At 34.7% G+C, this 15476-nt stretch overlaps 1 protein-coding gene and 1 non-coding gene across 6 annotated transcripts in view; both read left to right on the top strand.

Moving 5' to 3' along the window:
* Positions 1-15476, top strand: part of NBEA (neurobeachin) — a 629334-nt gene that overhangs the window by 274389 nt on the left and 339469 nt on the right. The window lies entirely within an intron of this gene.
* LOC117197622 (U6 spliceosomal RNA) lies at positions 14136-14242 on the top strand. Its single transcript, XR_004478341.1, has one exon. It is a non-coding gene; the product is annotated as a U6 spliceosomal RNA (small nuclear RNA).

Genomic DNA, 15476 nt, shown 5'->3' with positions numbered 1-15476 from the left:
ATGTAGAAAATCCTAAGGATCTCGTGCATTGCTGATTCAGAATATAAAAGGGTACAACTTTGAAAAACAGTTTGGCAATGTTTTATCAACAGTCACGTAAAATTTGATCCAGGAATTCCACTACAGTTATCATTCAAGTAAAACACACATATGTCCACATAAAGATACAAATTTTCATACAAAAATTCATAATAAATAGAAATAGAAAAATTGTATTCATTAAAAAAATGGGTAAGCAAATGCTTGTATGTCCATATGATAGATTACTGCTCGGAAATTTAAAAAAAAAAGTAAAACTACTGATACTCATAGCAAAATGCATGAATTTCAGAAACATCATGCAAGAGAAGCCTGGCTTAAACGAGTTCGTATTGTATGATTTAATCTTTACAAAACACTGGCGCAGAAGAAATCTTTTGTGTAGAACGCAGTGGTTGTCTGGGGTTAGGGATGCAGAGAAGACTGAGTAGGAATAGGCACAAAGGAAATTTGCGGGGAGCAGGTTGTACTGGTGGCTAAATAGATGTATAAATTTGTCTTTACTCAAAGAAGTGTACATTCAAAATTGTCAAATTGTATTTTATGTAAACTGTCTTTCTATAAAGTTGAATTAAAATAGAAAAATAACTTAGGTGTTAAAAATGAGGGCTGAAAATTTATTCTTACTACATGAAAGTGGAAAATATTATGCAGAAGTCAAGAGGAGGAAGACTAAAACCAGACCACTTGATTTCATGAAACGTATCCTTTGGTTACCTTGGAGACATTTCAGAAGAATAGTGGAAACAGATACTGGATTGCCAAAGGCGAACATTTTGGGGAAGAAAATGACTAAACATAGACCACTTGTTGGAAAAATTTGACAGTGAAACAAGAGAGTAAAATTGATAGACATTCAAGTGAGTATGGACAGTTTTATTCATGAAGGAGGAACCTATGTCTGTTAGGAGACAGAGGGAAAGAAACGAAACATTGGAGATGTAAAAATAAAGATGCTTGATAGGTATAAGAGAAATCGTGCAGAAAGGACATCATGAATCAAGAAGGGCCCAGACCAAATATAGAAATTCACTTTGGAAGGGAACAGGGACCCTTCTGAACTTAGAAGAATAATTTATAGAATAGGAATGGATGTGGGTTGAGGGAAATGTAAATGGAATTTTCTGCATCTGTTAAATTCACAGTTTATCTGCAAGGATGTTCTCATTCAGTTTTAGTTGATTCTGTGTTCAAAAGCATAGCTCTTTTTGTATTGCCCTAATCGCGGAGCATCTTTTCCAGATTACTTTTTGCTTACAAATTAGTAGAATTTAAGTTGTCCAAAAAATAACACAAATGTTTACTAAATGTAGATGTTAACAAAGATTTTTCCATCATAGGTAACTTCTAACATGAAAACAATACCCTCTAAAAAGAGAAATCATACTCTTTCATCACAAATAAAATATTTCAAACTGCCCAGTTTAGTATTTCAATATGGAAATCTCCTTTTAGCCAATAAAGATGATTAAAGCAAAGAAGACATGATTCATCAAAGAGAATGGTTTTACTAAAGTCCTCAAACCAATATTAGTTTTTCATTCACTAAAATTATTATGACTCTTATCATATATTCTTGACTAGCTGAGCTGGAACTACATTCCAACAACCTAATATAAAATCAAGGAATGATGAAAGGTCAGAGAAACCTTATTTACCAGAAGAATTTCCTGAATATAATATATCAAGTATATGGTATATGTAATATACTATATTAAGTGTTCTGTAGTATACTACAGAAATATAGTCAGAGGTAACACATCATCTCCTAGGCTCCCAGGAGAGAAATTAGAAGTAAAGCATACAGGAATGAATCTTCTTCACAGAGATAGGAGATATGAATAACAGCATATAAATCAAGAATAGACCATGAAATTGAATATTGTTGGCCAAAATGTGTAGCCTGAATTTAAACGTGGGGAAACTTTTTTTAAATTTGGGGGGAGAAAAGCAATCTGGATACCAAAATTAGGAAGTTTTGAGGTGCAAGAAAGCTGTGAACTGTTGTAGATGAAAGGATACTAATAAGCTATGACAACTAAATGCAGTGCATGATCTTTGTATCTTGGATTAAAAAAGAAGCTTTAAAAAAAGTAGGCCATGTGTGGCCATCTAAAAGTGGTATATCGGAACTACTTACTACAGGAATAACTGAATATGAAGAATCTGTCATCAATAGCAGATAAATGTATCCCTAAGAAATGGATTATCTACCTTGATATGGTGTTTGGGAAATATTTTTGTTTCACGAAATAATAGATTGTAGTTACCTGTATCATATATTTCATAACATAATTTTAGAAGGGAACAGTTTTCTCTTTTGTTCTAATAAAGTTAAAGTATTCATATAAATTTTCATGTAAACCAGAACGTTTTCAGAAGAGAAAATGCCCATATTTAGAATGACACTCAGGCTGGTATCAGCTTGCATTATCTGGGCAAATCACTACATATGGGTGCTCTAGATCAGTTAATAACGTGAAGCAAAAGTCTGTATATTCCATGGAATATAGAATATTGAATAACAGGTCTGTTTTTGGAGGCTACACATGTAGTTTATATTGAGGCAGAAAATAACTTATTTTTATATTGTGAAAATTGGCCTCCATACTGATTTAGATATAATGTCTACACATATGCTAAGCTACATGGGACCTTCCAGAAACTAAGCTTGAAATCACTATAGGCGTTTATTTTTTCACCCTCTCAGATGTTTATGCACATTCAAGAAATAAACAGTTGGGAAAGAAAAACTAAATTGGAAAATTTTAAAGAGAAAATACACTGCTGAGTACTTACAGTGGTTATATTTTCCAGCCATTTTATATTCTTATGGACATTATATAGTTATAGTATGTAATTAGTTCACAGTGTTTATACTGAGTTCATTTAGTAACTGATGGCCCTCTGTATCCTTAAGTTGCTCTAAGGCAAATCCACCTTTTTTTAAACTGAATTCTGATTGTTTTAGATTATGAAATATGTTATAAATATTCTTTTAATTTTATAATATTAACTTACATACTTTAAAAACTTGAGAATATTATTTTTTTTCCTTCTGTTTTAATAGATTCATGGAAAGCATGCACTCCACAAGGGCTCTAGGACCTGCCAGAGGACCTAGCATTAGCTATGTACCCAAAACACACTTGTGGATGGATAAGTGGATGGTAGAACAAATCAAATTGTTTTCTATAGTCAAGTAGATTCTAGTAGTTGGTCTGAATGATAAAAGAGAGGGGCTTAATTTATTTAATTTGAAACAAGCAAAAAGCAAAAATCCCTTGGTTTCCTTATTCCAACGTTGTCTGAGGACTTCACGAGTGATGGTTATAGTAACTAATTTTTAATATTGACCATGAAATAATATATTTCAGTACAATACTCCCAAGTTTTGTTTATATCCCAGAAAGCTGATATTTATCCTGATATTGCTTTGTTCCCAACTATATTCCTAAAACAAAATTTTGTAAAATAACAGTACAGCATACACAGAAACAGAATTTGGGTGCATGTTAGTCAGGTTTAAACCTGGAAGGGAAACCAGGTATGTAAGGGAAGTGAAGATACCAGGGCCAGAAGAATGTATATCTGTTCATGACCACTGTTGAAGATTGTGGAAAGGCAGAGACACTGACTTTGCCAAATACATATATTCTAGAGAAAAAGAAACTAGATCCTAGTCATCTACAGAAGAATTTTGAAAAGGGAGAGAGAAAATCAAAATATGATTAAGATACTGTCTGTCAGTTGTATACAGCAAGGTTTAAATAGGAGAGTCTGGAGGCAGAAAGAGCAAATAAGATTTTATTGAATAAATCTAGTGTTTCAATAAAGGTCTAATGCGAACAAAAAAAAAGATTTTAAAAAGACAGTTGAAAGACGATTTCAACTCAGATAAAGTATGTAAAAGTGAAGCTTTTTTTTTCTCCCCTTAGTGCCTGTTTTATCATTGCGAATTTGACGTGTACATAGCAAAGCTATGCAACATAATCGTCCATTTTATGTTCAAAACTAATCCCTGCGAAACAACTACCATCCTTTATTGGGACCACTATAAAAAGGACATACTTAAAGGCTACGAGTGAAAGCCCTATGAACTCACAGGACAGATGCTGTAAATGATTTTAATCTGTATACTACCACCACGTACTGCCTGTTGGATTACTACTTCTCATTCTTGTTTTCAAGTACAGAATGAAATAGAAATCTGATGCCTATATAACTTACCAAGAACCCATACTTTTCCATATCATTTTTCTCACCATCATGCAACTACTCCGCTAGTCCCAGTTTAGCCCAGTAAGACATGAAGGAAGTACTTAGAATCATGGATATTCAGGCCAGAAAGAAATACAGGTGTCCTTTAGTGTAGGAATCAGCAAACTTTTTCCATATGGAGCCCAAAAGCAAATACTTTAGCCTTTGCATACAGTTTCTGTCATAACTTCTCAACTTTGCCATCTTAGTGAGGAAGTAGCTGCAGACAATATGTAAAGCAATGAGCTTGGCTATGAAATTTGAATATTCAACATTTGAATATTTTATGTTTCAAGTGTCATGAAATATTCTTCTTTCTTTTTTTTTCCCAAGCATTTCAAAATGTAAAAACTATCCTTAGCTTTCAGGCCATGTAAATACAGGAGGCAGGCCAGCTTTAGTGACATTCAGACTGCAGCTTGTGATCCATTGATGATATGGCATAATCAGTAAAGCATGCCCTGACAGGATTTTTAATGGCATGCCATGACATAGCATAGCAGAGATCAGAGTATCTGCACACAGTGAGAGGAAGTGATCTTCTGTGAAACATTTGTTTCAATTATACATAGTAGATCTGGATGTAAAATGTATCGCTTTAGATTGTAGTTTAAAAAAAAAAAGTTTCAAAATCATTAATCTGTCGTTTACCAGAGAAGATTTTTAGTGTCAAGAGAGGCAAATGTCTTAGCTTAAGTTTACACAGCTATTTAGTTTGTATTCTGAAACCATGTCTTCAGATTTTCAGTTTAGATCTTCTTTGAGTTAATTAAAAACTTGATTCAGATTAAAGAATTCTGTAATGCTAATAAAATTGCCTAGTTCTGAGAGCTCAGGATAAGCCCTAATATTTTAGAACGAAGTGGGAGAACCAACTGATTTGTTACTAAATTCAGATATTTAAAAATACCTGCATTGTATTTTAAACACCACCACAACTAAAGAGAATATACACAGGCAGACTTTTTCCTGGTCCATGATCTCTGCTGTCCAGATATGTTGTTCCTTGTCTCTGGTTTCAAGGATTGAGGTCAGGCCCAGGGCATGTCACCCTTGACCATCAGTCTCCAGTCTGTCCTTCTCAGGTATCAAAACACAGTTTTCCACATTACAGATGCCCTTTAATTAGGTAGAGTTGCTACAGTTTAGGTGGACCCCAGATCACAAGAGAAATAAGCCCTTTCTGCAGTAACTCTTTCCCCAGAAATCTTCTCATTTGCCAAGTGAGCATCTTTGGTTTCATGTAACTATTTCCTAGAACCCACCTTGTACCATCCTGATACTTTTCCTACAAATAGAGTCTATTTCATTATGTCCCTCAGAAATTGTAGTACTAATATAAGCTTATTATTTCTTGTCCTATTATTGCAAAGGGCAGTGGGATAATATTCCATCTTTAATTTTTCTACTGTATAATAATGCAAACCAAGATTGTATAATTTTTTTATACATGGTGAGATTCTGATCAAGTTATAATATTTTTCTATTTTAGCTATTCTTAAGCCAGTTCATAAAATGGTTACCTTTGTGGACTTTCACCAGAGGTCTAAGCTTTTCCCCCTATGTCTCCTTTAACGTTTATTTTCCTGGGTAACTTCTTTGTCCGTACTGCTTTCTTTTATATATACGTTGCCCCTCCATGTAGAATCTGTGCTTTCAATCTATTTTTGCTTCATATCCAGTAACAGAATTTACTGGATTGCCTATAAAATCAATATAAACTCTACTGTACATAATAGAATCCATGAAAGATACAATTTGGACTTGTGATACCAGTTTTAACTGCTAAAGGATTATCTTCTCCTCCTTCTCCCTCCGGAAATACAACCTGTATGATATACATGTTACTATCTCAAAAATGTTGTTCTCTCTACTCAGTAGGGTTGTTCTAGTTATACTAAACCCAACCAAAGGTAATCTTTCTTATTAAGGATATTATTTTGACTTTGAAACTAGTTACTTAAAAAGATTATACAGATTATTTCAATAGCTGTACTTTGCAACATTTAAACTCGAAAATATTCTCACATTAGGTGTGCTTTCTATTAATGTATTTGTTTTGATATATGGAGAAATCTTGCAGTTTTATATTCTGTCAACAGAGGTAGTTTTTTACTGTCAAATTAAACAGATTCTGTTTTACAAGTTGAAATATTCGTGATTGCTGATCTTGGAGTGATCTCTAAGTCAATTTTTCCCAAGAAATTAATAACTGTTCATTATTTTAGGTTACATGTTTCATTTTGTTATTAATTTCACCATTTTCCATATTTCCAATTTTACCATATTTCCAATTTCACCATATTATAATCACAATAAGAATTACTTTAATTACATCATTTATCTTGTTTACCAAGTCAACATCCTGTAATGGTTCTGAGATAACACTTCTTTTCTTCACACTAAACTGATCAGTTTATCTGTTGTGTCCTCCATTAGAATGCAGGATTCTCTGGCACATGGAACACATCTGTTTCATATCTGTGCCTTGTGTACAGTAAGTATGCAGTGCTGTTTTTAGAACTGAATCATTAAATGTCTTTAATTCTTGGGAATGACTAGCTCCTTACTTTTTGTCAGACATTTTTTATTACCATTTATTTGACTCCACTTTGTAGATATCCCAGTTCATACTGATTCAAAAAATGACTGTTTGCGGGGAAAAACTGGACAGCTACATGTAAAAGAATGAAATTAGAACACTCCCTAACACCATACACAAAAATAAACTCAAAATGGATTAAAGACCTAAATGTAAGGCCAGACGCTCTAAAACTCTTAGAGGAAAACATAGGCAGAACACTCTATGACATAAATCACAGCAAGATCCTTTTTGACCCACCTCCTAGAGAAATGGAAATAAAAACAAAAATAAACAAATGGGACCTAATGAAACTTCAAAGCTTTTGCACAGCAAAGGAAACCATAAACAAGACCAAAAGACAACCCTCAGAATGGGAGAAAATATTTGCAAATGAAGCAACCGACAAAGGATTAATCTCCAAAATTTACAAGCAGCTCATGCAGCTCAATATCAAAAAAACAAACAACCCAATCCAAAAATGGGCAGAAGACCTAAATAGACATTTCTCCAAAGAAGATATACAGGTTGCCAACAAACACATGAAAGGATGTTCAACATCACTAATCATTAGAGAAATGCAAATCAAAACTACAATGAGGTATCACCTCACACCAGTCAGAATGGCCATCATCAAAAAATCTACAAACAATAAATGCTGGAGAGGGTGTGGAGAAAAGGGAACCCTCTTGCACTGTTGGTGGAAATGTAAATTGATACAGCCACTAGGGAGAACAGTATGGAGATTCCTTAAAAAACTAAAAATACAACTACCGTATGACCCAGCAACCCCACTACTGGGCATATACCCTGAGAAAACCATAATTCAAAAAAGTCATGTACCACAATGTTCATTGCAGCTCTATTTACAATAGCCAGGACATGGAAGCAATCTAAGTGTCCATCGACAGATGAATGGATAAAGAAGATGTGGCAAATATACACAATGGAATACTACTCAGCCATAAAAAGCAACAAAATTGAGTTATTTATAGTGAGGTGGATGGACCTAGAGTCTGTCATACAGAGTGAAGTAAGTCAGAAAGAGAAAAACAAATACCATATGCTAACACATACATATGGAATCTAAAAAAAAAAAAAATGTTTCTGAAGAACCTAGGGGCAGGACAGGAATAAAGACGCAGATGTAGAGAATGGACTTGAGGACACTGGGAGTGGAAAGGGTAAGCTGGAACAAAGTCAGAGAGTGGCATGGACATATATACACTACCAAATGTAAAATGGATAGCTAGTGGGAAGCTGCTGCATAGCACAGGGAGATGAGCTTTGTGACCACCTAGAGGGGTGGGAGGAGGGTGGGAGGGAGATGCAAGAGGGAGGAGATATGGGGATATATGTATACGTATAGCTGATTCACTTTGTTAATAAAGCAGAAACTAACACACCATTGTAAAGCAGTTATACTCCAATAAAGATGTTAAAACAAAAAATAAGTGTTATTTGTAGTAGATCTGTTATTGCAAGAAGAATTAGAAGAAATAAAAGCACCATTTACTTTAATAAGTGGGTCTAATATTTTATGCTGAAGTGTTATTTTTTTAAATGCAAAGCAATTCACATACTGACTTCTCTACGGTATCGTTATCAGACTGTATTCTGGTACGTATATAACCATATAATTTGACTCTGAATTGTGGATGGGTGTGAGTTGGATATAGAGTTTTCTGGTATAGGCAAAATAATCTTGTTAATTTAGTGATCTATACTTTTTTGCTTATATAATCCTTGTCAAATAATCGCAATAAACTACTGCTTAGATGGAGTATATACTTAAAATAATTTCTGTGACTTTTGGCAGTATCTTAAATGTTGTTAAAATGAAGGAATTTCTGAGTTCTTTCAAGTTCCAAAAACTTTTTAGTTCATTCTTAAGAATGAATAAAACTGGACTGCTTATTCATCCCTATTTAATTTTTATTTTTTATTTATTTATTTTTTTTTGTGGTACGCGGGCCTCTCACTGTTGTGGCCTCTCCCGTTGTGGAGCACAGGCTCCGGACGCGCAGGCTCAGCGGCCATGGCTCACGGGCCCAGCCGCTCTGCGGCATATGGGATCTTCCCGGACCGGGGCACGAACCTGTGTCCCCTGTATCGGCAGGCGGACTCTCAACCACTGCGCCAACAGGAAAGCCCAATATTTTGTTTTAAATGGAGGATTCAGTAAAGAAAATTCAGCTTGAGTCAAATTGGAGAATTTATTGCTTTGAGCACAGATAAGGAGTTCTCCGAAAGTCTAGCTTGTTTTCTCTGAGTGCTTCAACAATTTAAGCCTTAATAAAGCTTAAACTTTATTTAAGTTTATAGGCTTAAATAACAATAAGCTGTTAGCAACTTTATTGGATAAAGTTAATGTACTCTTGAAAATAAGTGAGGTTCAGCTGACTGACCTCTACTTGAGCTTACTTCATCCTGTAGCCTTTTTTTTCCCTTTTTAGGCTTAATCACAATATTTATCAAATAATTTCCTTTTACTAATTATTTTCTTAGTTTTTATCTTTGACTTTATGAATGTATTAAGAAAAGTGATGCATAGTATTTCCATTGTGCATTATATAAGTATTTAAAAGAAAAATAACCAGTGTTTTTCTGAATATAAAAATAAAGAACTTAAAGGTGTGTATTACTAAAAAGCAATTTTAAATTTAAATTTAGTTACGTTTGAGAACCTAAAATTATTAAATGTACTTATTTGAGAATATAAATAAATGAAAGTCAGAATCTCAGTAGTTTGGAACTATAATTACACAAATCATTCATTTATACACACTATGTCTAAAAGGAGGATCCCATATCTTATGGAATATGAATTATTGTTTTATTTTTAATAAGTAGGCATTAGTATAGCCATTTAATTCAACTATATGTGATTTAACTGTATAACTATTTATCTTGCTTTTTTTGATTATTAATATTTCTTGAAATGAAATACATGTTTAAGAGATATATAGTATTCTTAATAATAATTCAGGATCAGAGTCTTTCTTGGGTAATGTCAAAATTTGAACCAGACATAGTTTAGTAGTTTTAGAATTTAATAGAGACTTTTGGAATTTGAAGCAGCACTGGGAGAATAGAAGAAAGTTGATGCAGAGGAGTGATATAGGAATAGCAATTCGTTCTATAATTAAATTTAACCCAAAGAGAATTGAGGGATCCAGATGATTTATGATAGTGAAAATGTCTCTTATTTCCCTTATTTCATCCTTATTCATTGCTGTTGTGATTAAATCAGGAAGTTAAGGAAAGGGCAAGACACTCAGGTTAATCACTTCTGTAGTGGAAACTTGAGTCTAATACTATGGATAAAAGTTTTTAATAAAAACCTCAACAATAGTTGTTTTAAGTTATTTGGAGGCATAGTGCCTTATTATAATTTCTTCAGTATAATACTCTCCCTGGACACCTTCATATGTTTATTTATGTGCCTTATTTTTATAACCGGGCTTTCACTCCTTGAGATCAAAGACAGTGTCATCTCTGTGACACAGCAGTGGCTTACTTATAGTCCCTAAAATAAATTATTTAAATGAAAATACCTCAAGAGACAGCCAACCCAAAACTTAATCAGTCCCAAGTGATTGTGAAATTATAATCTATTGTTTAGTATGTGTAAATGTAAAATGGTATTTCCATGGAATGTGCAAAGAGAAGTGGAAGTCACATGGAGACAAAAAAAAAAAAGTGACATTGAATAACAAGAATTTGCCAGAACATCTTCCTTGATATGACATTTTTGATGGGCTAGCACAAACATGGATTCTAAAGAATTCTGAAAAAGAGTAAATTTACAACAGTGTTTCACATTTTACAGGTGTTGATAATAATGCCAGGAGAATATTCTCTTCAGCTCAGCTCACTCACAGTCAGAGCATGAGCAAATGTCTATGCAGGAACTATCGCTGTAACTTCAGTTTTTTATTGTAATCTATCATTCTGTGGAGGAATAATCTATAAAAGAGTGTTAGGAACTTAAGTTCTACCACTATGCAAAAATTCTTAGCAGAAGCAAAACTATAAAAAGAAAAAATCTCCACAGCCAATAAGATTCCTAGGCTATATCAACACAATGGCCAAAAACAAACAAGCAAACAAAAATTTAGAGTTTATTTCAATAAATGAGTCAAAATGACGGTATTATGTAACTACAGTTACAGTTAATCTTGTTTCTGAGCAATCTGAGCATTCTAGATTTACAATTTAAAAGCACTTAGCCAACCATTCTCATATGGAAATAGATTTTTAGTTTGAACATGTGGAATTTCCATGGGAAAAGTCACAATATCAAATTACTTTGAGGTTGCAGTTAATATATTAGTATTAATATCTTTGTTAATCTTTCAAAATATTTCATGTAAGAGAGTACCACTAATTTCTGACTCTTAAAAAGCAAAGTCACATTTCTTTTATTTTAATAAATGCCTAAAATCCATATTCAAAACCTTAGAGCTTGGGACTTCCCTGGTGGCGCAGTGGTTAAGAATCCGCCTGCCAATGCAGGGGACACAGGTTTGAGCCCTGGTCCGGGAAGATCCCACATGCCGCGGAGCAACTAAGCCTGAGCACCACAACTATTAAGCCTGTTCTTTAGAGCCCGCGAGCCACAACTACTGAGCCCACATGCCTCAACTACTGAAGCCCGCGCGCCTAGAGCCCTTGCTCCACAAGAGAAGCCACCGCAATGAGAAGCCCGCGCACTGCAACGAAGAGCCCGCTTGCCGCAACTAGAGAAAAGACCACGCGCAGCAATGAAGACCCAATGCAGCCAAAAAATAAAATAAGTAAATAAATTTATATAAAAAAATAATAACCAGCCCATATTTAAAAAAAAAAAAAACTTAGAGCTTGATGTGTTTTGTAATTCAGATATTTCGGGATTTAAGAAAAGTAATAGGTGCTTATATGTGTATTTCATAGCATCTTCATGGACTTAAATACATTAATATATTTTCAGTAATACATAGGGATAGTCATGCTAAGTAGAATAAAGTCTGTAAGTAGCATCATATTATTTAGGTGAAATTTTGCTGATGATTGACGTTATGACAATCTTACGAGAAAGCTTTTTTCAGAGCTTTTTGTATTTTGGAATTATAAAGTATCATAGGCATACATCTAAAATAATTTCCCCTGCAGTTTTAAAAATCTGTAGGATGTATGTACAAGTATGTGTGCCCATGTATGTGTTCTCTCCCTCTCTCACATTCACACACACACACACACACACAAACACACACACACACCCCTATGGGTGAGGAAATAGTTTTATTGGAAGACGGCCAAGCTCATTTGATTATGTGTTGTCTCTGGCTGCTTTTGCCCTACAATGGCAAGAGTTGAGTAGTTGTGACAGAAATTTATTATTGTCCCCTGGCCCCCATCCCCAAAGCCTACGTATTTTGTCTGAGTCTTTACAAAATGTATGCTGACCCCTAATGTATATGATACATCCAGAGACTTCAGTTTTATTCCTATTCTGAAGACAGTAAGACTGCCATAAATTTGTGATAACCTAGTTTTTAAGTGAACTAAAGTAAATCAATGAATGAATGAACTCTCACTGTTTCTGCAGTATTTTGAAGGTGTTTTTTAAAATTTTCAATTAAAATTTGTAATCTAAATACAAAAATAAGCTGTAATGGTTTAATTACATTTAAAAAAGCTTTTTTTTAGTAAATGAGCTCAATGTTATTTTAGTTTCTTGAAGATAACATTACAGTTGTTTTCATTTGTAGTGCAGTTTTAAATCAAACTCTCTGAAACATAAAGGCAAATCTTAAAATGTCCAATCAAAATAGTATGTAATACTACTGTCATACAGAGTGAAATAAGTCAGAAAGGGAAAAACAAATACCGTATGCTAACACATGCATACGGAATCAAAAAAAAAAAAGTCAGAAGAACCTAGGGGCAAGACGGGAATAAAGATGCAGACCTACTAGAGAATGGACTTGAGGATACGGGGAGGGGAAGGATGAGCTGGGACAAAGCGAGAGAGTGGCATGGACATATATACACTACCAAACTTAAAATAGATAGCTAGGGCTTCCCTGGTGGCGCAGTGGTTGAGAGTTCGCCTGCCGATACAGGGGACGTGGGTTCGTGCCCCGGTCTGGGAAGATCCCACATGCCGTGGAGCGGCTGGGCCCGTGAGCCATGGCCGCTGAGCCTGCACGTCCGGAGCCTGTGCTCCACAACGGGAGAGGCCACAACAGTGAGAGGCCTGGGTACCGCAAAAAAAAAAAAAAAAGATAGCTAGTGGGAAGCAGCCACATAGCACAGGGAGATCAGCTCGGTGCTTTGTGACCACCTAAAGGGGTGGGACAGGGAGGGTGGGAGGGTGGGAGATGCAAGAGGGAAGAGATACAGGGACATATGTATATGTATAACTGATTCACTTTGTTACAAAGCAGAAACTAACACACCATTGTAAAGCAATTATACTCCAATAAAGATGTTAAAAATAAAAAAAATAGTAATACTACCTAGACACATATTAATATTAGTTGTAGCAGTAACAGTAAAAATTCAAGCCATTATTGTTATTTCAGAGGATGTTTATTTAATATTGTTTTTTTTTGTTTGGTTTTAGTTTTTCAGTTTTAAGTTAGAAAGCCACAGTTTGCTAATTGTTACGTTTTTGACCTTAATAAGTTTAGATGACTTAAATGGTAACACTGAAAGTAATTTTTTACCGTCAGGAGAATATCACAGTGATGAAATAGAAAAATCAATTTCATGTTTCAGGTAAAAAAGTAAAAGAAATGTAAAAAACATAGGAAATTGATATTATGTGGATAAAATGTGTAAGCATTGCAGAAGTCACAAGAGATACACACTTTATAGTTATACACTGTATCTCAGAATGCCGCATAACACAATGTGAAAGCTATACAGAGCAGAGAATTTCAAAGACACTGCCAGCTGCACACCACTGAAACTAAAGCAAGTGAAGGGTAGTGAGCACGCAAACTTTCTTTCAAGGTCTGTAGTTCTTATTCAACATTTATTATTAAAATGAAGCTATTTCAACTATTTCAGTGCCATTAATGTGTACTAATTTTGGAACTTAGAAAAGTTAAAATCATTAGAAAGTTATTTAAAAACTAAATTGTCCTGGGCAGACTTGATATTTAAAATTCAAATTATCAGTATAGTCATGTCTATTTGATGGAAATTAAATTAGCATATTTTATTATGAGGAGAAAGAGAAAAACTAGATCTTAAAACTGTACTGGTGCTTGCTTCGGCAGCACATATACTAAAATTGGAACCATACAGAGAAGATTAGCATGGCCCCTGTGCAAGGATGATATGCAAATTCGTGAAGCGTTCCATATTTTTTTGTTATAAAGCAGAAACTAACACACCATTGTAAAGCAATTATACTCCAATAAAGATGTTAAAAAAAAAAAAACTGTACTGGTAAGATTACTACCGGTAGTTTGCTAGTGGGACTCATAATAACTCCACAGTTTTGTCCAATGCCATGTTATCTGTGCAATTTATTTATATCAGGTTTGTCAGGGTTATAGCATCCATACCTAAAAAACAAATAATCTTAAATATCAAAATTAATTTTTTTGCCTATATTCTAAATTTTGTCTGGGATGAAACTCACTTTCTTTCTGCAAACCTGCTCCTTCATTTATTTTCCTTTCTCACTTAAAGGTTTTATTCACACTTTGCTCCTTTACCTTGTCCTTTAATGTCATATTCAGTTATCCAGAGTATTTTATTGTCTTCTCCAAAATGTCTTTCAAACTGTCTCTGCTTGCATCGCTGCCGCCTTCAGCTCAGGTTTTCATCATCTTGACTAGACAGTTCCTATTCCACTGACAGAAGCGATCTTCCCAAAATAGATCGAATTCTGTCTGCCCCTGCTTAAAATCCTTCAGTGGCTTCCTGTTGCCGGTAGGAATAGGATGCCATAGATGGCTCTCTTTCCTCTCTTCCTCCATCTTCATTTCACCACCTTCCATCCTCTGCACTCCACAGTATAGCATCCTAATTCCAATGTCATGCTTCTTTATACCTCTGATGTTTCTCTGTCACCTCGGATGACTTTCCTTTTTTCCTTTTTTTGCCTAGATAGGGTTAGCATCATCCAACTCAGATGTCACACTCCCTATAAATTCTCCTCAGCAGAGCTGCTCACTACCCTTTCTGTGTGTCTAACACTCTGTACTCTCTGTGTCCTTCCTACGATTCTGTGTCATGATTATTTGTTTATATAAACTCCCACTTTCCTCACTTCTTTTTAAACTTAGCACCTGGCGGGGTATCTGGCACATAAGACACAAGTTCAATAAATGCTTTTTATTACTCAGCCATAAAAAGAAATGAAATTGAGTTATTTGTAGTGAGGTGGATGGACCTGGAGTCTGTCATACAGCGTGAAGTTAAGTCAGAAGGAGAAAAACAAATACTGTATGCTAACACATATATGTGGAATCTAAGGAAAAAAAAATGTCATGAAGAGCCTAGGGGTAGGACGGGAATAAAGACACAGACCTACTAGAGCATGGACTTGAGGATATGGGGAGGGGGAAGGGTAAGCTGTGACGAAGTGAGAGAG

Source organism: Orcinus orca, chromosome 18 (assembly GCF_937001465.1).
Source record: "Orcinus orca chromosome 18, mOrcOrc1.1, whole genome shotgun sequence".
NCBI lineage: Eukaryota > Metazoa > Chordata > Mammalia > Artiodactyla > Delphinidae > Orcinus > Orcinus orca.
The sequence above is the reverse complement of the archived record's forward strand: the minus strand, read 5'-3'. Positions and strand labels throughout refer to the sequence as shown.